General features: G+C 48.4%; 3 non-coding genes across 3 annotated transcripts; all 3 read left to right on the plus strand.

The window, feature by feature from the left end:
• Positions 1-4,313: 4,313 nt before the first annotated feature.
• Positions 4,314-4,387, plus strand: TRNAI-AAU (transfer RNA isoleucine (anticodon AAU)). Its single transcript has one exon. It is a non-coding gene; the product is annotated as a tRNA-Ile (tRNA).
• A 150-nt stretch (positions 4,388-4,537) lies between these two features.
• TRNAI-AAU (transfer RNA isoleucine (anticodon AAU)) lies at positions 4,538-4,611 on the plus strand. Its single transcript has one exon. It is a non-coding gene; the product is annotated as a tRNA-Ile (tRNA).
• A 625-nt stretch (positions 4,612-5,236) lies between these two features.
• On the plus strand, positions 5,237-5,310 carry TRNAI-AAU (transfer RNA isoleucine (anticodon AAU)). The gene has a single exon. It is a non-coding gene; the product is annotated as a tRNA-Ile (tRNA).
• Positions 5,311-24,037: the final 18,727 nt, after the last annotated feature.

Below are 24,037 nucleotides of genomic sequence, written 5' to 3' on the forward strand. Positions count from 1 at the left end.
TGCACCAATATATCGAAAACCTTAGGTATCCTAAACAAATTCAGGTACATATTACCCACGTGGTTCAAGCGACAGTTGTACTATGCAATGATCTACTCACGACTACACTGCTGCGTATTGGTATGGGGCACGACTTCAAAGGGCAATCTTGAACGGCTTCATATCATGCAGAAGAAAGTGATTCGATTTATTGAAAACTTATCAGCACGTGAACATACTCAAGGTTTTTTCTATGAAAACAAGATTCTTACATTTACTAACGTATTTCGCCAAGTACTAGCACTCAGAATATACAACGAAATCAAACGTGATCAACCAGGCTTTTTCGCAACATATGAACGCGCTCACTGTGGCTACGAGTTGAGAAATGTATTGTTTACCTCAAACCTGATCAGAACATCTTATGGGAAGCAGTCGGTTAACTTTCAAATCCCTGCACTTTTAAACATGTTTCAGGAAATTGTTCAAATAGTCTGTAAGTCCAACTCAGTAAATAGTTTTAAGAGACAAGTTAAAACTTTTTTACTAGATAAAACATAACTACGCTGTTTTGATGTATGCTGTTTTAATTTGTTTGATTTGTTTTTTCTAAATTGTTTTTTTTATGTATGGTATTCTATTGTATCTTGAGTTGTGCCTTTGCATTGTATTCTGCCTGCTCAGTGATTGATGTTTCTAATAATGGCGTCTTGTACAGCATCTTTCTGATTGTTTTGTAACTGCACAGTTTTGCTGCCTCCTTACTCTTTCTTGTTCTCGGCGCGACCGGCCACTTTTCTATATCCTGATGCAATATTCCGGAGACGAGGCCTCGTCAGGCGTGCATTAAACGCCTTTTGCCTCGTCTACCTTGGCAGTGCTTTATGCCAATGTGTGTTATTCGGTCTTGTATTGTAACCAGTTCTGTCAAAATAAAATGATCAAACAAACAAACAAACAAGCTTGAATCCTATGTCGATGTGTATGAAACATTGTCTGATTCACTCAGCGTTGAGCTGTGGCGCACACTGACAGCCAAACTTTTTGATTTGCGTGAGCAATATGTGCCGTCATGGGTGATGACGAAACGTCGCAGCAAAAGCAAGCCATGGTTTACAAAAGCGCTGCGCAGAGTCGTTGAAAAGAGGCAGCAACTATATGCGCGCTTCAAAAAAATCCGTCGCAAGATAACATGGATCAGTTAAAAAAGGTTACAAAAGATATGAATGCTTCGGTCAAAGAGGCTAAATTTATCTACTTTCAGTCTTTCGACATGCGTATCCAGGATCGCCCTAAAGAATTTTGGCAGTACATAAAAAAAACAGAAAGGATGAATTGTCTATCCCACCACTCGATCACAACGGAAGTATCGTTCATGATAATCTGGAGAAAGCCAAGTGCTTTAACACGTTTTTCAGCTCAGTGTTTTCTGCTAAGGACAGCCCTGCCGGTTTTCGCCTGGCCTTGAACTGTACGGAACCTATGGAGAACATTGAATTGATCAGCGAGGAATTGTGTCGCTCTTAGAACGCTTAAAAGATAACAGTGCCACCGGTCCGTACGGCTTACCCACGGTCCTGCTCTCTTCTTGCGCTTTTGCTTTGTCAAGGTACCTTCAAATTCTTTTCACAAAGTCATTACAGGACGGCTCTCTGCCTGATGAATGGAGGCTTGCTAATGTTGTACCTATACATAAATCGGGACCTAGGAATGTTGTTTCAAATTATCGACCAGTGTCCTTGACCAGTGTATTATGCAAAGTTTTAGAGCACGTGTTTTATACTAATATTATGAATCACCTTAGTATACATTCATTATTAAATACTAATCAGCATGGCTTTCGCAGTGTTTACTCGTGTGTCACCCAGCTTACCGAATTTGTACATGACCTGTCAAGTGCTTTGGATAAGGGATATTCTGTTGACTGTATTTTTCTAGATTTTAAGAAGGCCTTTGACGTCGTATCAAATTCCTTGTTAATACAAAAATTATACTGGTACAGCATAAATTAGAACGTTATTATGTGGATAAAGGATTATTTAAGCTTTAGGCGTCAATGTGTTGTTGTCAACGGGAAACAGTCGCATGAGGTGGCTGAAACATCAGGGGTGCCCCAGGGAACCGTCTTGGGCCCATTACTGTTCATAATATACATGAATGACATCTTTTCAGGTATTTCTTCATACATGCGTCTTTTTGCGGACGATTGTGTATTGTACATGATTTATTAACGATCAACGTGACTGTGATGCATTACAACAGGATTTGTGTAAAGTGGCCCAGTGGTGTGAGAACTGGGGAATGCATATTAACTTACAAAAATCTGTACATATGTGTTTCACTAAAAAGAAGGTTCCCCATATTTGCACCTATAACATAAATAATAGCAGACTGCTTTCAGTGTTTGAATTTAAATATCTTGGTGTTTATTTAACAAGTTCAATGTCTTGGCATCGTCACGTGAATTTCGTTACTGCCAATGCCTGTCGGGTGTTAGGCTTCCTGCGACGTAACGCTAAACTTTTCCCCTTAAAGACTAAAGAACTGCTCTATAATACAAACGTTAGAAGCATACTTGAGTATGCTTGCACAGACTGAGATCCGAAATCCTTTCTTGACCTTCAAAAGCTAGAAAGAGTTCAGAATTTGGCCGTTCGTTTTGTTTTCCATAACTATGGGCGATATTTTAGTGTAACGAGCGCGAAAAAATATTTGGGTTAGGACTCCCTTCAAAAACGTAGGAATGTTCTGCGTTTAAATTTATTTCATAACATATTTCATTCTAGAACTGGAATAGACAAAACCAAATATATAGCCAACCCTGATTACGTGTCTTTACGAAGAGATCATCCACTTAAAGTTAAAGAATACAGATGCCGGACTGACCTTTTTAAAATGTCTTTTTTCCCTAAAACGGTTTCGGAATGGAACAAGCTGCCTGAGGAAGTAGTGTCCGTATTATCAAATGATTCATTTTCTTCCATGCTGTGACATTTTTTATGTATAATAATTCCGTGTTCTTTCTATCCCATTGTTATCTTTTTTTGTAACCACCTGCATGAGATAGCATTTGTGTACTTTTTGTTCAACCCCCCCCCCTCCCCCCAACTGTAATGCCAGACAATGGGGCTGTGGGTATGATGATAAATAAATAAATACTATAAAGGAAATAACGAATATTGGGAGGGAGAAATGGAGACTTTGAAAGAAAAGACTGCATCATGGCAAGGTCGCGGTTTCTCGATGAAGCGCGGGCTACAGTGTGCAATGTATTTCTTGTCGCAAAGATTTGGTATGTATTACAAGTTCTCTTCATGTCACGGGCGAATGTGCAAAAAATGCACAGGGCTTTTGCGGTATTCATTTGGGGCTCGAGTTGGGAGAGGGTTAGTCGGCCAAATCTTTTTCGACCTGTCCGCAATGGAGGACTTGGCTTATCAAACTTGTTTGTTAGACAAATTGTGTCACGGTTGTTTCTCTTACGGGACCAAAGTGATGGTTTTTTGCGCACAATGTTACATGCTCGACTGGCTAAAACTTTACCTGATTTCATTGTTACCACTGGTGATGCTGTGAATCGTGGTGTAACTGGTTATCTGCACGAAATTATTGTGTCATATCGCGTACTAACAGCTCGGTTTTCTTTACAGTACTTGTCTTTGGTTAACAAAAAGAAGTTGTACAAAGTTTTAATTGACGTCATGATATCAGTCCCACTGTACGGAACGGTGTACTGCGGAGGCCCAGGAGATGATGTCTTGAAAAGAGTGAAAAAGATGCCAATAAGAGCTTCTGTTAAAACTTTTTTTTTTTCAAGCTGCACACTAATACTCTTCCAGTAAAGACATGACTCGAGGACAGAGGAATTTTTGTGCCCTGGACAGTAAACTATCTTTTGTGCAAAAAAACAGGCACCATAGAACATTTTTTCATTGAATTCTGGGATCCGATCTTTCTCTGGGACATTTTACAACGCACCCTTAAAAAAAGAACTACCAATTACCCCTTCAGGAATCAGGTTTTTAACTGCGGAGACTGATGATGACACACAGTATGACATGTTCATGCTCCTGGGCCTCCACAGTTTGTGGAAGACAAGGATGGCGTTTCGACATGCGGACATCGTTGTTCGTTCTGCTCGTGAAAATTTATTGAGAGTGTCGCATACGTTGCAGAGGTGTATCGCGCACGAACGGAGCAGCCGCAATGGATGGCTGTTCTTGAGGATTTGGTGAACCTTAAAAAATTTTAACCACGCCAGGTCTGCCTGTACTGGCGTGTTTTATTCGTGCCTGTATTGTTTGAACTGTGTCTAAGGAGGCAATTAAAAAAAAGGCCTGCTAGCTCAGTTGGTTACAGCGTCGTGCTAATAACGCGAAGGTCGTAGGTTCGATCCCTGCGCAGGCCACGTTCTATTTTTTTTGTCTACCGCTCTCAACACAGTTTCTCTTTCGCGGAACATGCACTGCCACTTTGAGCTGAGTGATCCACGCATCCGTACTGTGTGCATAGCAGAAGGACGAGTGGCACGGGTTGCCTTGACTCCATGAACAGTTGTGGCCTGCTAGCTCAGTTGGTTAGAGCGTCGTGCTAATAACGCGAAGGTCGTAGGTTCGATCCCTGCGCATGCCACGTTCTATTTTTTTTTTGTCTACCGCTCTCAACACAGTTTCTCTTTCGCGGAACATGCACTGCCACTTTGAGCTGAGTGGTCCACGCATCCGTACTGTGTGCATAGCAGAAGGACGAGTGGCACGGGTTGCCATGACTCCGATGTAGTTCTTCCACAACCTATGTACAGGGCCTTATACAATGGAGGCCAGGGACGCGACGTACTTAAGCGTGTGAAGGCGATGCAGGTGCCGCCAAGTGCAAAAACTTTTTTCTTTAAATTACATACCGGAACACTACCAGTAAAGGAATTCTTGGAAAGGAAGCAGTTATTTCTACCTTGGGGATCACATTGTTTAATTTGTAAACAACCAGAAACAATAGACCACGTTTTTTTGCACTGTTGGGAAGGGGTCTATTTTCGGGAGTGCATGCATAAGTATATTGAAGTTCAGAAACTTGCTCCTGAAGCTCCCGAGTGGCTCGAAAGAGTCGAGCCTTTGGTGACGCTTAAGGAGTTTTAATATGATGAAGCCACGCACCCCCGGGCGGATAGTGTTGTAAATTATTGCTCATTGCGCTCTGTAAGTGTATATATGTACTGTGGTTCTTGCCGAAGTCAGGCAATAAATAAAAAAAAAAAAGTGGCCTGCTAGCTCAGTTGGTTAGAGCGTCGTGCTAATAACGCGAAGGTCGTAGGTTCGATCCCTGCGCAGGCCACGTTCTATTTTTTTTTTGTCTACCGCTCTCAACACAGTTTCTCTTTCGCGGCACATGCACTGGCACTTTGAGCTGAGTGGTCCACGCATCCGTACTGTGTGCATAGCAGAAGGACGAGTGGCACGGGTTGCCTTGACTCCGTGAACAGTTGTGGCCTGCTAGCTCAGGATTCGGCTTCCGGCCACCGAGCGTGACGGACGTGCGATGACGGGCTCCGTTGGAGCGGCTACAGCGGCCATGTCTGGCCGCGGAAACAGGATTTTTGCCTCGGAAGATGAATATCAGGTGATTTTGCCTACCCTTCCTACAGGAAATGTTGTGTTAAACACAGTCTTTTTGCACGCTGACGTGCGGGCCCGCCCCTATCGGGTCGAAGATTTCAGGGATGCGCTGGCTCAGCTGATGCTGCTCCCCGAGGTTATCGCCTTGGGGGCGTATCGCATGAGCCAAGTAGGGCTATTACCTTCACTAGTGCTGATGCGGTGAAGAAAATTCTTGCTGCCCGGGAAGTAAAAGTGAAGGACCGCCGCTGTCTAGTCATCGACCCGGCAAACCAAGACGTCCGCGTCAAGCTACACTGGCTGCTGCACAACGTGCCCGACGAAGACGTGAGGGTAGCCTTCGCCCCGTACGGCAAGGTGAGCGAAGTCACCAAGGAACGGTGACGCGTCCAGGGTGTCGCCAGCAAGGGGTCGACGACGCGCTTGGTTTCATTGAAAATGAATCCTGGCGTGAAACTGGAAGACCTCCCTCACGAAGTCAGGGTTGGCGGTGAGCTGGCTCTCGTGGTTGTACCGGGCAGAGCTCCGCTGTGTCTGCGCTGCCACGGTACTGGGCACATTCGCCGTGAGTGCAAAGTTCCAAGGTGCGGCGCCTGTCGCCGTTACGGACATGAGGATAGCAGCTGTGTACGTACGTACGCGAGCGCTGCCGTCCCAGTCAACAATGACATCTCGTCCGAGCTTGTCATGGACGAGGCTGACGCGGAAGACGCTGCAGCAGAGGCAGGCGACGGAGCGGAGAAGGAAAAATCCGCGGCTGTGTCGACTCCCGGAACATCCGCAACCGCGGAGACGCTCAGCAGTAAGCTGCAGCAAAAGGAAGCGCCGCCTGCAGATGTTAAGACGTCAAAGAGCGAAGTCCTCTCGGGGAGTGGGGCGTCAGTTCCCGTCGTTCCCCAACATGCTGAAAGCATGGAAGTGGCGGATGCGTCAACGAGCAACCAGGGAGGAAAGCGACCGCACGAGCACAGTGCGAATGGAGAGCCTAAGGCGAGCGAGGGCGACGAGCCACCGCCGAAGACTGTTGGGGTGAGGCGAGCGACGCTGAAACCGCGGCCGAATACCGGCCGATCAACGAGCGGCGGCTAAACCGCCGCCTTAGTTGAGTGAGTGCGTTGTGTGTGGCTTCTGTGGACGCGAGATGGCCTTTTTTTGGTGACAGACTGCATGGGCTGGGTCTCCAGTCCGTACGCATGAGGCAGAGGTGCAAGAGACGTTGGAATACCGGCACTGTACCCATCGAGCACCATGGACTAGGCAAGTCGCCTTCCGCCGTCGCCTTGTGTCCTGAGGTACGCACCATACGGCTCCTGTACTTAAACTAGATGGCTTCGACACCTGTAGGAGCGTTGCGCATTGCAACAATTAATGTCAGGGGACTGGCTTCTAAAAAACGTCAGCACCAACTAAGCCGGTTGTTCCTCGATAATGACCTCGACATAATAGCCGTCCAGGAGACCAAAGTCGAAGGACAGGAACAGACGGACCGTATGGTGCAGCCTTTTACGACACGGTACAATATTTGTGTGTGCCATTCGTCTGGCACATCGGGGGGTTGTGCTGTATTTATTAGGAATTCCATGGGGATTGTCGAACAGAATTTAACTGTGTGTCAAACTGGCCGTTTGCTTGTAGTTGATTTTCTTTATTGCAATTTACTGTGGAGGAGCGCGAGGAATTTTTTGAGCGTCTTGAACAATACGTATGCTGTGAGCGGTGTTGAGAACGGGCCACAAAGGCCACCGCTGGAACCAGTGTTAAAGATGGGGCTTCTATCCCACCGCTGGAACCAGAGTTGAAGACGGAGGGGTCCTGGAGATGACTAACTCGTTTAGCCCCACAGGTACCGGCTCCGAATGACGATGTCGGACTGCGATATCGAGGAAACTGTACAAAAGGGTTTATTCTACATATTTACAGAAGAGAATGGAATCGAATGCAAGCGAATCTCCGATCACAAACAACGTCCCGTTAAATACGGTTTGCGTTCCCCAAATCCCTGACTAGGGAACTTAGGTCGAATAACGTTGTCCAATCGGAAGGGCCATTGATGACGCTGGCGGTACCACCCCCGGCACGGGGCGGTGCTGAAGCTCTCTCGCTCTCTCACAGCTTGGGGGATGAGAAGGGGAAGACAGTCATCAAACACAGATGCGTCACCTTGACCACTGCCGCAAGTGTTCTGTGCGTTGCCTCCGTGGGAAAGCAGAATCCCGCAGTCTCCTCGCAGGTGGTTGAACCTTCTCGAACTCCCCCGCCGGATGGCCGAAGCACGAGACCCCTTCGACACAGCGTCTTTCAATTAGCAGCCTCGCTCAGCGTGACCTTGCGTAGCATCATCCCGTTCGGTGACCCGAAGGCCGACTCGGCCAACGTATACCGCTGCTTCCGCCGTGCTTCCTGTGCAAGCTCTCGCCGCATCTTTGCCCAACGACGACACTCGTTTGACAGTAATTTCTCCCAGGCCCGTGGGAGCCAGCGTCCTTCGATCGGTTCGGAGGTTCGGTGATTTGGAGTGCAACAGCCCCGTCCGTCGTCGTCTATGCTTCTGCCGCCGGCGCCAGGCCTCGTCATATCCCTTGCTTTGCGATGAGACACACCCGGCTCTCAGGACCACGTTGTCCACTCTTAACAGCTCGTCCGCGGCCCGAAAAATCTCGAATGGCCAGCGTTCACGACCGCTGGGCAGGAAGAGATGAGGCCGGAGTCGGGTGGAAGGGCTGGTTTCCAGAAATGGCATCCAAGCTCGAACATTCAACAAAGAATGGCATCAGTGGACTGTTCCACGAGACAGGGCACTGACCCACAAGCAAGCGCTCGGAATTTGCCAAAGACCCACCAGGCTTCCCACAATGACAACAAAGGTTTACTAAAACATGACTGAATTTTGGCGTAATTTTGGTGCCGAGAAAGCGCAATATATCCCCTTTGAAATCGCCAAAGACGGACTGCTTGGACCAAGGTTAAAAACAATAACCCACACACAGTAGGTGGTCCTACCAAGTACTCCTGTCTACAACAATCGGCTGAATCCATCAGCATTTCCGTGCGGTTTTCCGTTCCTGAAACGCATCGAGAAATTGTTTTGGGGAGCAGGACTCCGTCTAAGCAAGCGACCATTTTTGGGGGGACAAAACTGTCATAAGCACGTTTGAGACGATGGTCAGTCTCAAATATGAACTTTGCGCCGTTCAAGTATCTCTGGTAACCCGACAACATCTGTGCCGCCTAAACCAAACGCGCGCTCTTTGTCTAAAGCGCTTAACGCTTCTCTACATGTCAGCCTGCGGCTGACGTACTGAACATGGTGCTCTTCGTGGCCGTCGCCAACTTGACTTAATATAGCACCCAGTTCTCTATCACTGGCGTCACACTGAGCTTCTTTAACAAAATAAGTGGCTCGAATCAAAGGTCTGGACACGAGCGCTTCCTTCAGACGAGTTTTCTCTTCGGTCATTTCAGTGTATGTCAGTGAGGCTCCCTTTCGTAAGGTGTCAGTCAATCAAGGGATCTACGCTCCGTCTACGCGACGTTAAGCGTAGTTCTACTCGAGCTGCACTCCTGTGAGTGCCCTTATCTCTTGGTAGCATGGGAAATCGACACCTGTGATTTCTAACTCAGTGACACCATAGCCTTTCTAACTCAGTGACGCCATAGCCCTTGTCTAAGGTAAGGAAAAAAAACAGTAACCTCCGATCAACTCGTTTTAACTCAAAAGTAGCCTTTCCCTGCCTGATTTCATAAACACACACAAAAAAAAAAGAGGAATAAAAAAAAGGAACAGCTACTTCGAATCGCCACGCGGGGGGGAAAGCTGACTCCCCGCCGCCGAGTTGAAAGGATTAGTCTTTCAGACGCGCCCGCCGGGGTCGCGCTTTGACTGATTGTACTGCGGTCAACTCGTGACAAAAGGCTGCAGAAAAAAACGATCCCCGACTCTCCCTGTCGTTTCCGCGCCCCCTCGAGGCTCTCCGAAAACCTTGGTCGCCCCTACAATGTCGATAACCTACTCTGGCTCTGGACAACGAGCAGTGACCAGCGCGAGAAGGTGCCTCTTTCTCTCGCCCCACGCAGGAAGCTCGGCTACCCATTCGCGATGCGCGCTTCCTAGAATGCGGTGCCAAATGTGAAGGACGATTCCTTTTCAAGTGCGCCCGCCGAACACGCCTGCATGTGTCGTCTCGGTTGTTCGACGCCTGCGTTCGCATGCGCCGAGTACCGCGCAACCTTGCGGTTTCTGATCTCTTGGGCCGCTTTGCCTTTTTCCTAACTGGCTTTTTGTCCGGACGGCGCGGTCTAGTCTTTCTTGCAGGCCGATGCCCCTTTATGCACTTCGCGCCAGTTTTGCTTGGAAGACGCGCTCTTCCCTTTTCATTACTGCCGTCAGCCTTCGAACGAGCTGCACGCGTCGCGAGATCATCAACTGCAGCTGCAAGTTTACGAGGCGCAACGCGGGAAGGCTTCGCCTTTCCTTCCACCGCATTTCTTTTTTTCGCACCTGTCCGCGCAACCGAATTTAGGGCTTTGAATTTGATTCGTTTTTTCTTGGTTCTTGCCCTTGTTCTTTTTCTGCGCCTAGACTGTGTCGCGTGCGTCTCCTGATGACAACTAGCTATCTCTAGTTTTTCCGTCGCACCTCGGAAATTTTCATGAAATTCCAAACTGGCCTCTGTGCCTTCGCAGCAGAGTGCCAGCTCCACGCAGCTGACAGACGGACATGAAACTGCCCCTGAGATCCCTGGCTCATTCCTTAGGGAGTTGTCCTCTACCACGTGCCTGTCGCTTTGCGCTCTATTCTCTGCATTGCAGTGCTCAGCCACAACTGAGCCCGCCTGGCTGTCGCTCTGCGCGCCATTCTCTACATTGCAGTGCCCAGCTACAACTGAGCCCGCCTGGCTGTCGCTCTGCGCGCCATTCTCTTTACTGCAGTGCTCAGCTACAACTGAGCCCGCCTGGCTCTTATGGCTATCCTTTTCCTCGGCAGCCTCGCACTCTTCTTGTGCCAGTATTACCAAGGTAGCCTCTCCGGAGCCTTTGTCACTGAAGCCACTGTGACATCCCAACTCGCTCTTACCGCGGTTGTTACTCTCAAAGGGGGTTTCCGCTGTTTCTACCTCGAAACCTTTTCTGATATTAAAAACTCCCTTTTCGCGGTCCTGCCGGTTTGACGCCTGTATCGATTCTACTGAAAGTGTCGCGCTCGCAACTGTCCCGACAAAGTTGTCCGTTGCCACTGCTACCTCACTTGGAGGAGAATCCTCGCACTCGTGTAGTTTAGACGCTATCTCGGAATGCTCTCTCTTAGCATTACGTCCAACTTCTCCGGACACGGTCTCGGATTCTGCGGCTTCACTTGGACCACCGCACCGGTTGAACGCGTTCTCTGCCACTTCCCTCGTGGTGTCGCGATTTACCAACGCGGCTACGGTCACAGACTTTTCGGGTCTTATCTGCGGACCTATTTCATAAGCATCGCTTGCTCTTTCAGGACTTCCGGCTCTCACACTACCGCCCTTTCTTCGTATTTCGTTTTGAACTTCTAATATCTTTAGTTTCGTTGTTTCAATTTCAACCTTCCACTGTTGCCGTTGCCGTTCCTTCTCTTTTTCCCACTCCCGATCAGCTGCTATTTTCTCCCGCTCGGCTTTCTCTTTAGCCTCTTGGACGGGTTTTTCTTTGCGGGCTTTTTCCCCCTGTACCAAATTCCACGTATCTACCAGCAACTGATCGTTATGCTTGACTTGTTTAAGAATGAATTCGCCCAATTCAATTTTGGTTAGTTTGCTAGGTACTTCAACTGACAGTTCCTCGCATATCAACAGCAAGTCCGACTTGTACAACCTCATTAGGTCCATGACAACGCCTTCTCCGCTTTGGCTCTGCTAACACAACAATGCCTTGAGAATAACCCTTCTCAAATGACAAACCCTTGATTCCCAGTCAAGATTTCTCTCTGAATCTAAAAGCCTGGTGAATCCCATAGCAAAAGCCAAAACGCTTACCCGTGGAGAAAGTACGATGTCGCACGGTCCATCCCAGCTGCTGCCAACCAGTGTTGAGAACGGGGCCACACACCCGCCGCTGGAACCAGTGTTAGAGATGGGGCTTCTATCCCACCGCTGCCACCAGTGTTGAGAACGGGCCACAAAGGCCACCGCTGGAACCAGTGTTAAAGATGGGGCTTCTATCCCACCGCTGGAACCAGAGTTGAAGACGGAGGGGTCCTGGAGATGACTAACTCGTTTAGCCCCACAGGTACCGGCTCCGAATGACGATGTCGGACTGCGATATCGAGGAAACTGTACAAAAGGGTTTATTCTACATATTTACAGAAGAGAATGGAATCGAATGCAAGCGAATCTCCGATCACAAACAACGTCCCGTTAAATACGGTTTGCGTTCCCCAAATCCCTGACTAGGGAACTTAGGTCGAATAACGTTGTCCAATCGGAAGGGCCATTGATGACGCTGGCGGTACCACCCCCGGCACGGGGCGGTGCTGAAGCTCTCTCGCTCTCTCACAGCTTGGGGGATGAGAAGGGGAAGACAGTCATCAAACACAGATGCGTCACCTTGACCACTGCCGCAAGTGTTCTGTGCGTTGCCTCCGTGGGAAAGCAGAATCCCGCAGTCTCCTCGCAGGTGGTTGAACCTTCTCGAACTCCCCCGCCGGATGGCCGAAGCACGAGACCCCTTCGACACAGCGTCTTTCAATTAGCAGCCTCGCTCAGCGTGACCTTGCGTAGCATCATCCCGTTCGGTGACCCGAAGGCCGACTCGGCCAACGTATACCGCTGCTTCCGCCGTGCTTCCTGTGCAAGCTCTCGCCGCATCTTTGCCCAACGACGACACTCGTTTGACAGTAATTTCTCCCAGGCCCGTGGGAGCCAGCGTCCTTCGATCGGTTCGGAGGTTCGGTGATTTGGAGTGCAACAGCCCCGTCCGTCGTCGTCTATGCTTCTGCCGCCGGCGCCAGGCCTCGTCATATCCCTTGCTTTGCGATGAGACACACCCGGCTCTCAGGACCACGTTGTCCACTCTTAACAGCGGTTAATTGTGCTTTTGGGTGACTTTAACTGCGTATGTAAAGCAGAGGACAGAACTACCAAAAGACTTGTCCGCGACAAAAGTGCGGAATCGTTGAATGCGCTTGTACACGAAAATGGTTTAGATGATGTAAGGAGATAGCGCCACCCAGCGGCGTTCGTGAGGAGAAGAAGACAAAGCACGAGGAGCGCGTGCGGAGGGGAACGCGGGGCAGGTCGAAGAGGATTACGGGGCAGAGAAGAGAAGAGCGCGGTGGGCGACGGACGTGGACGAGTTCTGCTGGCTCCCCGAGTTCCGGGCTTGGGCCTTAGCCGCAGACGTCCGGGCCACCAGACCTGGACATCCATCGTCGAGAGCCTCAACCACCAGGCCCACGCGCCACTCTTCTCCGTCCATCCGTCAGCTGCTCCACACAGGCCGCCTCTGGCGCCTACGTGACCTTTTTCCGGGATACCAGACCTGGGAACCGTGCCGGCAGCCCACGAACGCTGACGCTGTGGTAGCGTTGCATCGACGTTGGAACGCCAAGTGACTCCTTGACTGCCCGACACCCAGCCAGTCCTCTCCGCTCGTTGCTCGAATAAGACAAGTAGTGTGACTTTCCTCTTTGACTCTTTTTTCTGCATTTTTCGTAAGCACCTTGTTCTGTTTCCCTGTGTGTTTTTCCCGTGTGTTGTTGCGTTGTTCTCTTGTTCCTTTCCTTTTTTCTCGCTCATATTGAAATTGGTTTCCTTTCCGATAAAATCCGCCTCGTTTATTGTTCGTACTTTTGTGTTTGTTTAAAATAAGACCTGCAATCACACAGATCCTCACAAATTTGGCGTCCACTACGACAAGACGAGGTCGGTTTTTATTTATTTGCCTGTTGTGTTAATTTAGGAACAATATGAGCGCTTCAGATTTGGTTGCTTTAGGCGAGCGCATGGGCTTGTGCGGCGCGGAGTTACGAGCGTGGGTGGAGGACGAGCTTCGTAAGGCACGGGAAGAGAGAGCCGCTGAGCGGGAAGCTGCGAAGCAGAAGCTGGAGTTAGAGGCACGGAATTTGGAGTTAGAGGCACGGTATTTAGAGACGGAGCGTGAAGCTGCGAAGCAGAAATTGGATTTAGAGGCACGGAATTTAGAGACGGAGAAACAGAAATTGGAGTTAGAGGCGCAGAACTTGCAGCTACAAATAAGGCTCAAGGAGGATGGCGCAAATCCTCCGAGTGACCGTGGAGAGCGTAGCGTCTCATCGACCAGCTCTATTAACCCGCACAGCCTCATACCACAGTTCAATGAAGCGCGGGATGACCTCGATGCCTACTTAAAGAGGTTTGAGCATGTGGCCACGGGGCAGGGTTGGCCAAAAGAAAAGTGGGCAATGGCGTTGAGCTTGTGCCTTGGCGGCGAGGCACTTAGGGTCTTCGGTCGGCTCTCGCCTGAGGATTCCGTGGATTATGACAAAGCGAAGCTTGCCTTGCTTCAGAGGTTTAAGTTCACCGCGGAAGGGTACCGAGAGAAGTTTCGCCAGAGCAAGCCCCAGGATGGACAAACGGCCTCGCAATATGCTGCCAGGTTGTTTAGTTTCTTTGACCGTTGGGTCGAGATGCGGGGAGAAGGCCGCACTTTTGAGGTGGTTCGCGAGATGGTCGTGAGCGAGCAATTTCTGAACAACTGTCATTCTCGTTTAGCCCTTTTCTTACGTGAGCGGGAGGGCAAGACAGTTTCCAAGCTGGCGGAGGCTGCCGATCATTTTCTCGAAGCACAGCGGCAAAATAACTTGTTGTTCTTCAAAGAACAGGGGGAGCATACGATGAATAAAGCCAAGGACGAGGTTTCAGGTTCACAATCTCGCCTGCGGTGTTTTCTTTGCGAGAAGACTGGGCACAAGGCGGCGGATTGTCGGACGAAGCCGAAGCAATCGTATTGCACCTGGTGCCGCGAGGTAGGACATGATGCCCAGTCATGCAAAGCTAAGAGGCCAGGAGACCGTGAGGAGTCCGCCTGTTGCATGACACCTCGATATTCACATCCCGATAGCACTGCAGTGGTAACGCGCGTAGAGGGCCAGTTGGGGGAGATGGTCTGTCCTTCCAACCCGGTGGAAACTGCTATGCCCGTGGCGCACGGTGAGGTGTTCGGCCAGCCTGGTTCGGTTTTACGGGATACGGGCAGCACCGGCATTGTTGTGCGTGAGTCCCTTGTACCGGCAGCGGCGCTTACAGGGATACAGGCTACATTATTCTTGGCCAATGGGACCCGTGTAGAAGTTCCGGAAGCGGAGGTGGTAATTTCCTCACCATACTTTTCGGGTAAGGCCATCGCGCGGTGTTTGTCTACACCCCTCTACGACATCATAATAGGCAATGTCCCCGGGGCTAAACCTCCATTCTCTGTCGACCCGCCAGTTCTAACTGATCAGGCAGTTTCCCTTGCCATGACGAGTTCGGTCGATGTTCCTTCCCTCACGATGACAGCAAAGGTTTCAGAGAGTAGTAAAAGCCCCACTCTGAACACACTCCACTTGTCACGGCCGGAGTTTCGCCTCAAACAGGAAGAAGACCCGACCTTAGAGGTGTGTCGCAGGAAGTTGGGGCAAATATTTCGTGGCAAGGGACAGACCGCCCACTCTTTTGATACAGATGACGGTGTTCTTTTCCGGACGTACCAAGTGTGTCCCGGCCAAGTCGTTGAGCAAGCGGTGGTACCGAAGGGCTTACGCACGCAAGTTCTTAAGTTGGCACATAAGAGTGCATTATCCGGCCATCATGGAATACGGCAAACAATAGCTAGGGTGCTCAGTGAGTTTTACTGGCCCGGTGTACAGGCTGACATTAAGAGTTATGTCAGATCGTGTGATATGTGTCAGCAGACTGTGTCGAAGGCAAGGGAGAACAGAGTGAATAACATCATAGGACGGGAACATGTAAAATAATGGTGGAAACCGAGGTCGGTTTGGAGAAAACAGTTTCACAAAGGAAAACGGAAGTACTAGCCGGAAAAGTTCTCGCGACGGCGAAGTGGTTTGATGTGAACAATGGAATACGGAGGAATGTAGCCCACACCTGTTCTTGTTGGAATTGTTTTTGTTTGTTCATGTTTGTTTTTGAGTGCCGGCTATCTACTTTTTATGCTTTCCGTGTTTCTTCGCCCTCTATGGACGCTTTACGTTGACTTTCCATATGATCTCTGTGCTGTGTGTGCGAAGGTCGGTGAACGCTTCGAACATTGACGACCGTCGTATTGTGTGTGGTGTGTAGTGTGCGCGCTGTGGTGTGGTGTTCTGTGTTGCGATCGTCGAACGCGTCTGGTGTCGCTCTCCTGAAGTTGAGTTCTTTCCCTTGGATTTTTTGGATTGGATTGTAAAACGTTTATTGCCAACAGTCTGAAGGGCATATAGGCCCCCCGCCTAAACGACGGCCAGAAGGTCTTGGCTCCTGGCGGCGTCTTCGGCCAGTTGGACGACTTTTGTTTGAGTCTCCGGATCGGAGCTGAGTAAAAAACTTCCGAAGAGGGGGCCTTCTGTAAGGAGATAGCGCCACCCAGCGGCGTTCGTGAGGAGAAGAAGACAAAGCACGAGGAGCGCGTGCGGAGGGGAACGCGGGGCAGGTCGAAGAGGATTACGGGGCAGGGAAGAGAAGAGCGCGGTGGGCGACGGTCGTGGACGAGTTCTGCTGGCTCCCCGAGTTCCGGGCTTGGGCCTTAGCCGCAGACGTCCGGGCCACCAGACCTGGACATCCATCGTCGAGAGCCTCAACCACCAGGCCCAGGCGCCACTCTTCTCCGTCCATCCGTCAGCTGCTCCACACAGGCCGCCTCTGGCGCCTACGTGACCTTTTTCCGGGATACCAGACCTGGGAACCGTGCCGGGAGCCCACGAACGCTGACGCTGCGGTAGCGTTGCATCGACGTTGGAACGCCAAGAGACTCCTTGACTGCCCGACACCCAGCCAGTCCTCTCCGCTCGTTGCTCGAATAAGACAAGTAGTGTGACTTTCCTCTTTGACTCTTTTTTCTGCATTTTTCGTAAGCACCTTGTTCTGTTTCCCTGTGTGTTTTTCCCGTGTGTTGTTGTTCTCTTGTTCCTTTCCTTTTTTCTCGCTCATATTGAAATTGGTTTCCTTTCCGATAAAATCCGCCTCGTTTATTGTTTGTACTTTTGTGTTTGTTTAAAATAGGACCTGCAATCACACAGATCCTCACAGATGATGTTGCTGAAGTTCTTTCGGTAGCATCGCATTTTACTCATTTTCAGGGTGAAAGTCACGCGAGATTGGACAGAGCGTATGTTTCCCTTGATCTTGTTCCTTTGTGCAACAGCTACGAGGTGAAAAACATGTCTTTTACCGACCACAGCTTAGTTACGTTTAGCCTGGGGAAAAAAGAAAAGAAATCTAGTTTCTCGTGGGACCTTTGGAAGTTTAACGCACAGCTACTCGAGGATGAACGTTTTGGTAGTAAAGTTAATGAATGTATTAAAGCATTGCTATCAGCAGAGCCTGGAAACTGGGTAATTAGATGGGAAGACTTCAAACAGCATGTGAAAATGAACGCGATTGAAAGGGCAAGCGTTATTTGCCGTGATAAAAGTGCTAGAGAAAAAGAACTACATTGCCAACTTGACTTGCTCGTAAGCCTGGAAAGTTCCCAGCCGGGAAGATATAAGAAAGAGATAAGAGAAACAAAAAATAAACTTGAGATTATCGAAAAAAACAAATACACAGCTGCCGTGATAAGGGCGCGTGCTGAACGTCTATGGCTTGACCAAGTGCCTATTAAACGCTCGCTTAGTGATCAAAAGAAGTACGCGACTCAAAATGAAATAAAACAAATCAGGTACAGAAACGAGGTAACGAATGATAGCAAGGTGATTCAGTTAGCTTTTGTTGAGCAGTATAGGGAAGAAAAGGGCTTTACAGATACGTTCTTGTCTCATATGCCAAAGCTTGGGAGATGAAATAAAACAAGGACTGGAGGTACCAATCAGCGTAAGCGAAGTGGGAAGAGCAATCGAAGAGCTCAGTGCCGGAAAATCTCCTGGTCCTGATGGCTTAGGCAGTGATTTTTATAAGAGTTTCAAAGCCGAACTCACCCATGCTCTGCACCGCGTCTTCACCGATATTTATGAAACAAAGAAAATGCCGCCGTCATTTAAAACAGCACACGTGGTTTTAGTGCCCAAGAGTGAGGACCAGGCTAAACTACTGTCCGTTGCGGCTTATCGGCCGATAAGCCTTACCAACGTTGACTATAAAGTGTTTATGAAGGTTCTTGCCAATAGACTGCAAAAGGTTATAAATGGCCTAGTAGGGCCGCACCAAACGTGCGGTATTAAAGGTCGCACCATTGGAACGAATGTGCATATTGCTAGAACTGTTCTTGAATGTTGCGATGCGTTCGTGGGACGAGTTGCCATGATGCAGCTTGACCTGGCGAAGGCCTTCGATCGCGTGTCACATGAAATTCTTTTCTCCGTTCTAGAATATGCCAACGTCGGCTCTGTAATATTGCAAGGTGTACAGATGGCGTACGAAAACTGTGTTACGCGTATTATAGTGTTATAGGGGGGGCACGACATAGGGGGGCACGACATCGGTCGCCGCACAATGCTCACCGCACTCCTGATGTTTCAGGTGCTGTCGTACTGGCAACTTGCTTGTACGTTGTGCCGCCCTGCTCTACCGCCCTCCGAAGATTACAGCGCACCTGCTGGACCTAATGCCGCCTATTCCACGCTCGAGACACCATTCCCGACGATAATCGCCGTCCCCACCTGGCAACCACCCCTATCCATTACGTCATCAACCACGGGACTCGACGGTTCCCTACTTAACCAGCAGATCCATCCGGTCCACACGGGGCACGACATCGGTCGCCGCACAATGCTCACCGCACTCCTGATGTTTCAGGTGCTGTCGTACTGGCAACTTGCTTGTACGTGGTGCCGCCCTGCTCTACCGCCCTCCGAAGATTACAGCGCACCTGCTGGACCTAATGCCGCCTATTCCACGCTCGAGACACCATTCCCGACGATAATCGCCGTCCCCACCTGGCAACCACCCCTATCCATTACGTCATCAACCACGGGACTCGACGGTTCCCTACTTAACCAGCAGATCCATCCGGTCCACACGGGGCACGACATCGGTCGCCGCACAATGCTCACCGCACTCCTGATGTTTCAGGTTAGTTACCTTAACCATTGCAAACAATACCGTAGTAGCAACCGTTTCTTGGTGATGGTGTCGTGCCCCTACGACTCGAAGTGGCGCGATGTTTTTCACATACTCACTGATGTTCTAGCTTTCAACTACCTGTCAAAACTCATGCTAATATTATCTGGTGACGTTGAACTCAACCCTGGCCCTGACACGACCAAAGAACCATTACCTGTTGAAGCCCGTATTCAGCGACTCGAAGAAAGTTTTGCAGCACTCCGCTTAGAAATAGCTAACCTCGGTGTGACTCAAGTCTCGCACGAAAAACAAATAGCCGATTTAAGCAAACGTCTAGCGAATCTTGAGTCGCCGGAACACTCACCGAATACCGTCAATACGCATAATGAGACTGACCACATACAGCGCGAAATCGCAGTCTTAAAAGCTGCCAACATCGACACCAAAAACCGTATGCGCCGCAACAACTTGCTTTTCTTGGGCCTTGACGACACAAACACCGAAACATGGACCGAATCGGAGAACAAAATTGTCCAACTTTGCGCAGATCACCTTGACCTTCAACTCGACCGGAGTAGCATCGAACGTGCCCACCGTATTGGAAGTCATTCCGACGACAAAAAACGCCCCATCATCGTAAAGTTCGTACAGTTTAAAACGAAAGAGAACATTCTTTCCCAAGGGCGTAAACTTAAAGGGACGAACTTCGCCATAAGAGAAGACTTTGAATTTCCCACACGCAAAGCACGTTCGAAGCTGCTCGAGTTCATAAGACCAAAAAAATGTGCCTTTAAACTTGCTTTCGACAAACTTTATGTAGGCAGTAAATGCTATTATTATAACGCTGACGCTGACAGCGTACTGGAAATCCCAAGCTCAGCAGCTACCATGCGCAGTAACACTGAATCACCCCCCACAAACACCCAGCGAAGCGATACGTGACGCACCGGCCAACAAGTACTTTCACCCGTCATTATACAGCGTCCATCACTACACCTCGACCTGAATATTGCGTTCACAAACATCCGAAGCGTTATCCCAAAACGCGATAAACTTGAAGGTTGCATTACTGACATTGAAGCGGATGTCGTGCTACTTACTGAAACCTGGCTGAACGAAGATATTAGAGACAGTGAAATATTTTGCCCCTCCCTTAACTTCACAATATACCGGCATGACAGGAAAAACAAAAAAGGCGGAGGCGTCCTCATAGCTATCAAGAACACCTTTTCATCTTCTCACATCTCTAATGACGACACTCTTGAACTCACGTGGGCATCCGTGAATGACAGGGCAAAGAAAGTCGTTTTTGGTATTTGCTATCGACCACCTGATAGTGATTCATCCTTCTGCGACGCGCTGTGCCTTGCTTTGAACAACATCAAAGATAAATTTCCAAATTCTCCCATCTATTTATTCGGCGATTTCAACTTCCCTAACATCAGCTGGCCCTTACTCTCAGTGCTTAACAGATCACCTTCCCACGAATCAAAACGCTTCCTTGATCTAACACTTGACTTCAACCTACACCAAGTCATTACATGCCCCACAAGAGGAAGTAACATTCTTGACCTACTTCTGACAACCTCCCCCGATGACGTTAAAGGCATCACCATGTTACCAGCCATTAGCGATCACAAACTAATTCACATCCGCCTATCATTGCCCATCACAAAGCGGTCCCCAACGAAAAAGATAATAACCGACTACAAAAGGGCTAATTTCAATGCCATCAACCACGCACTATCAGAATTTTATAACTCTTTTGTGAAATCTTATAATGCTCGCTCGGTCAGTGCCAACTGGGAACTTTTTAAATCTACAATGCTAACACTGAAAAACCTACACATTCCGTCCTTCCTTGTAAAATCCGATTGTAACAACGAATGGTTCAATAGAGACTTGAAAAGAATTCTTAATCGGAAAAAGCGTCTTTACCGTAAAGCTAACTTGAATAACCTGCCTGAAACATGGGAACGATACCATCTATGCGCAAAAGAATATAATGAAAAATTGGTCTCCGCTAAACTGAAGTTTTTTTCTTCCGACTTACATTCTATCCTTCAAACAAACCCTAATAAATTCTGGCGTATTCTCTCCCCTAAACTCCGATCCTCTAGAATTGAGCTTCTTGACGCTGACCGTGAGCCCATAGACAGCAATGAGTGCGCGGAAATTCTAAATAAATACTTCTGTTCAGTGTTCTCCTCAGCAACTAGCAGTCCAAGTTTTTTGCCAGCCACCTCAGCATTACCCGTGTCCCAAATCACAATCACACCGGCAGGAATAGCAACCTTAATCAGTTCTCTCAAAACTTCATCATCGGCTGGCTGTGACAATATCAACAGCAAACTCCTGAAAAATACTAGTTCAGTCTCAAGCTTAATCCTGCATCTAATTTTTACCCAATCGTTGGAATCCGGCGAAGTCCCCGACGACTGGAAGATAGCTGAGATCATTCCGATATTCAAGAAAGGTGACCGCACAAATCCGTCCAACTATCGCCCCATTTCCTTGACCAGCATTCCTTCAAAATTACTCGAACATGTTATATCGTCTAACTTAATGAGCCATCTAGACTCAATTAACTTCTTTTATCCCCACCAACACGGTTTTCGAAAACACTATTCCTGTGAAACCCAATTGGCCGAATTCACTCATGACATCCTACACTTTATGGACAATAACCTTCAAATAGACGCCGTTTTTTTAGATTTTTCGAAAGCATTCGACCGTGTTCCTCACTCGCACCTGCTCGCAAAACTCTCCTCCCTAGGCATTCCTGGTAACCTAATAACCTGGATCGATCATTTCTTAAATGGGCGCATGCAATTCACTTCATGCAATGGTTACCGCTCACCCCTTACCGATGTATCATCAGGTGTTCCCCAGGGCGCTGGATTATCACCACTTCTATTCCTCATTTACATCAACGATCTTTCAGTAAACACAAACGCCAAATTAAGACTGTTCGCGGACGACTGCGTAATTTACAGCCCCATTCGTGATCCCACCGATAGTCACCTACTACAAAAAGATATTGACATAATAGCCACATGGTGCGACCGATGGCTCATGCCTTTAAACCTAGATAAATGCCAACTGTTGTCATTCTCTCGCAAACGCGCAGTTATTCATCATTCATACAATATTAACTCAGTCCCGATTGCCTCAACAACGTCATATAAGTATCTTGGATTACATCTGACATCTTCACTATCTTGGGTGAACCATGTCCAAAGAATATGTTCTGATGCCTCCCGTGTCTTGGGTTATCTCCGACGTAACCTCAAGTCAGCATCTCCCGAAGTAAAAAAGCTTGCTTACCTAACATTTGTTCGTCCCAAACTTGAATTTGCATCATCCATCTGGCATCCCTCTCAAGCGTACCTTAGCACCGAACTTGAGGCCATCCAAAACCGCGCGACCCGTTTTATCACCTCTGAATACTCAAAAGAAAGTAGCATCACTGCACTCAAACATTCTATCTCCCTCCCCACACTTGAATCACGCCGCATCATCTCACGCCTTTGCCTACTACACAGCTTTTTCTACCATCCGATATCAAAACATCCCCTGCTGAAACCACCGATCCGAACTTCCAGTCGCCTCAGCCACAGCCACCCCATAGCCAGCATCAAGAGTCGTACTTTAGCAATGAGCAGTTCCTTTTTTCCTGACGCAATAAACCATTGGAATGCCCTGCCCAACGACATAGTATCATGCAACGATCGCAAATCATTTCGCGCGAAACTCACCAGTCATTTTCAAAACACGTGAATCATTTGCTGGCCTTTACTTTTCTTCTGTATTTTCCCTGAGTTTTTATTGTATTTTTCTGTGCTTTCTTGACTTCTCTTTTTTATATAACCACTTGATACTTTTTATCTTTATTTTTAGTGTTTGCAGTTGCAGTGTTTCTTTTATTGTCTATGTTTTCATCATGAGTGCGTTCACACAAAACAATTTGTAACCCCCTCCTTATGTAATGCCCTCGGGCCTTTAAGGACGAAATAAATGAAAAAAATGAAATGAAATGAAACAAACAGCTTACTGAACCTGTGCCTGTCTTTTCCTCGGTCAGGCAGGGCTGCCCGCTCTCGCCTCTGCTCTTTGCGATCTATCTTGAGCCTTTCCTGTTATCGCTGTTACACAATGATGGGATCTGCGGTTTCACTCTTCAGTCGGTGCAAGTAAAAGTGCGCTTACGCTGATGATATTGCTGTTTTTTGCGCGGACCAAGAAAGCGTTAAGGAAGTTCTGAAAGTTGCGGGGGCCTATTGCAAAAAGACCGGGTGCAAAGTTAACTGGGATAAGTGCATTGGATTTTCGCACGGTTATTGGGAGAGCACACCCGCAGTGTTTGCTAACATGCAATGGACGACCTCCCCTGCGAAGTATTTGGGGGTACCCTTAGAGCACTATAAAAACAGTACAGAGTTGTGGGGCGAGGTAACGCAGAGTGCAAGGAAAAAAGCGGACGGATGGAAAGGACGTGACCTTTCTGTTTTCGCGCGTGCAAGTGTGTGCAATGTATTTTTAATAGCCAGAATTTGGTATTTGTTGCAGTTCTTCCTCATCACTCGAGCAAACGTGCAGAAGCTGCATAGAGTGTTTGCTGTTTTCATTTGGAGCTCGAATTGGGAGCGAACTAGTCGAGCTAATCTGTTCCTGCCTGTCAAAAGGGGCGGCCTTGGACTTTCCAATTTGTTTTTGAAACAAGTTGTCTCAAGATTTTTGTTTCTACGTGATCAAACCGATCCTTTGTTGCGCACAATGTTGCAGGTGCGCTTAGGAAATGTGTTACCGGAATTTGTTGTGTCCAGTTTCCCAGTCACGAATCGTGCTGTAACTGGTTTTTTACGTGAAGTCGTGGCTGCCTTTCACATTTTGAGCTCTCATTTTTCGACAGAGTATCTGGCTGCTGTGGCCAGGAAAAAATTGTACAAGGATTTGTTAGATATCTTTATACCTGTACCCTTATACCGATCCTTTTACTACGGAGGCCCAGGCAAATATGTGCTAAATCGAGTTAAGAAGATGCCGGTAAAACCGAACGTCAAATCCTTTTTCTTCAAACTACACTCTGGTACCCTACCGGTGAAAACATGGCTAAACGATAAAGGCATTTTCGTACCATGGAACGTCGACTGCACACTGTGCAAAAAACCCGAGACCATCGAGCATGTGTTTATCGACTGCTGGGACCCGGTTTTCCACTGGGACATCTTGCAAAGAACTTTA

The sequence above is a fragment of the Amblyomma mixtum genome, chromosome 4, assembly GCF_055824585.1.
Source record: "Amblyomma mixtum isolate Tamu chromosome 4, ASM5582458v1, whole genome shotgun sequence".
NCBI classification, from domain to species: Eukaryota; Metazoa; Arthropoda; class Arachnida; order Ixodida; family Ixodidae; genus Amblyomma; species Amblyomma mixtum.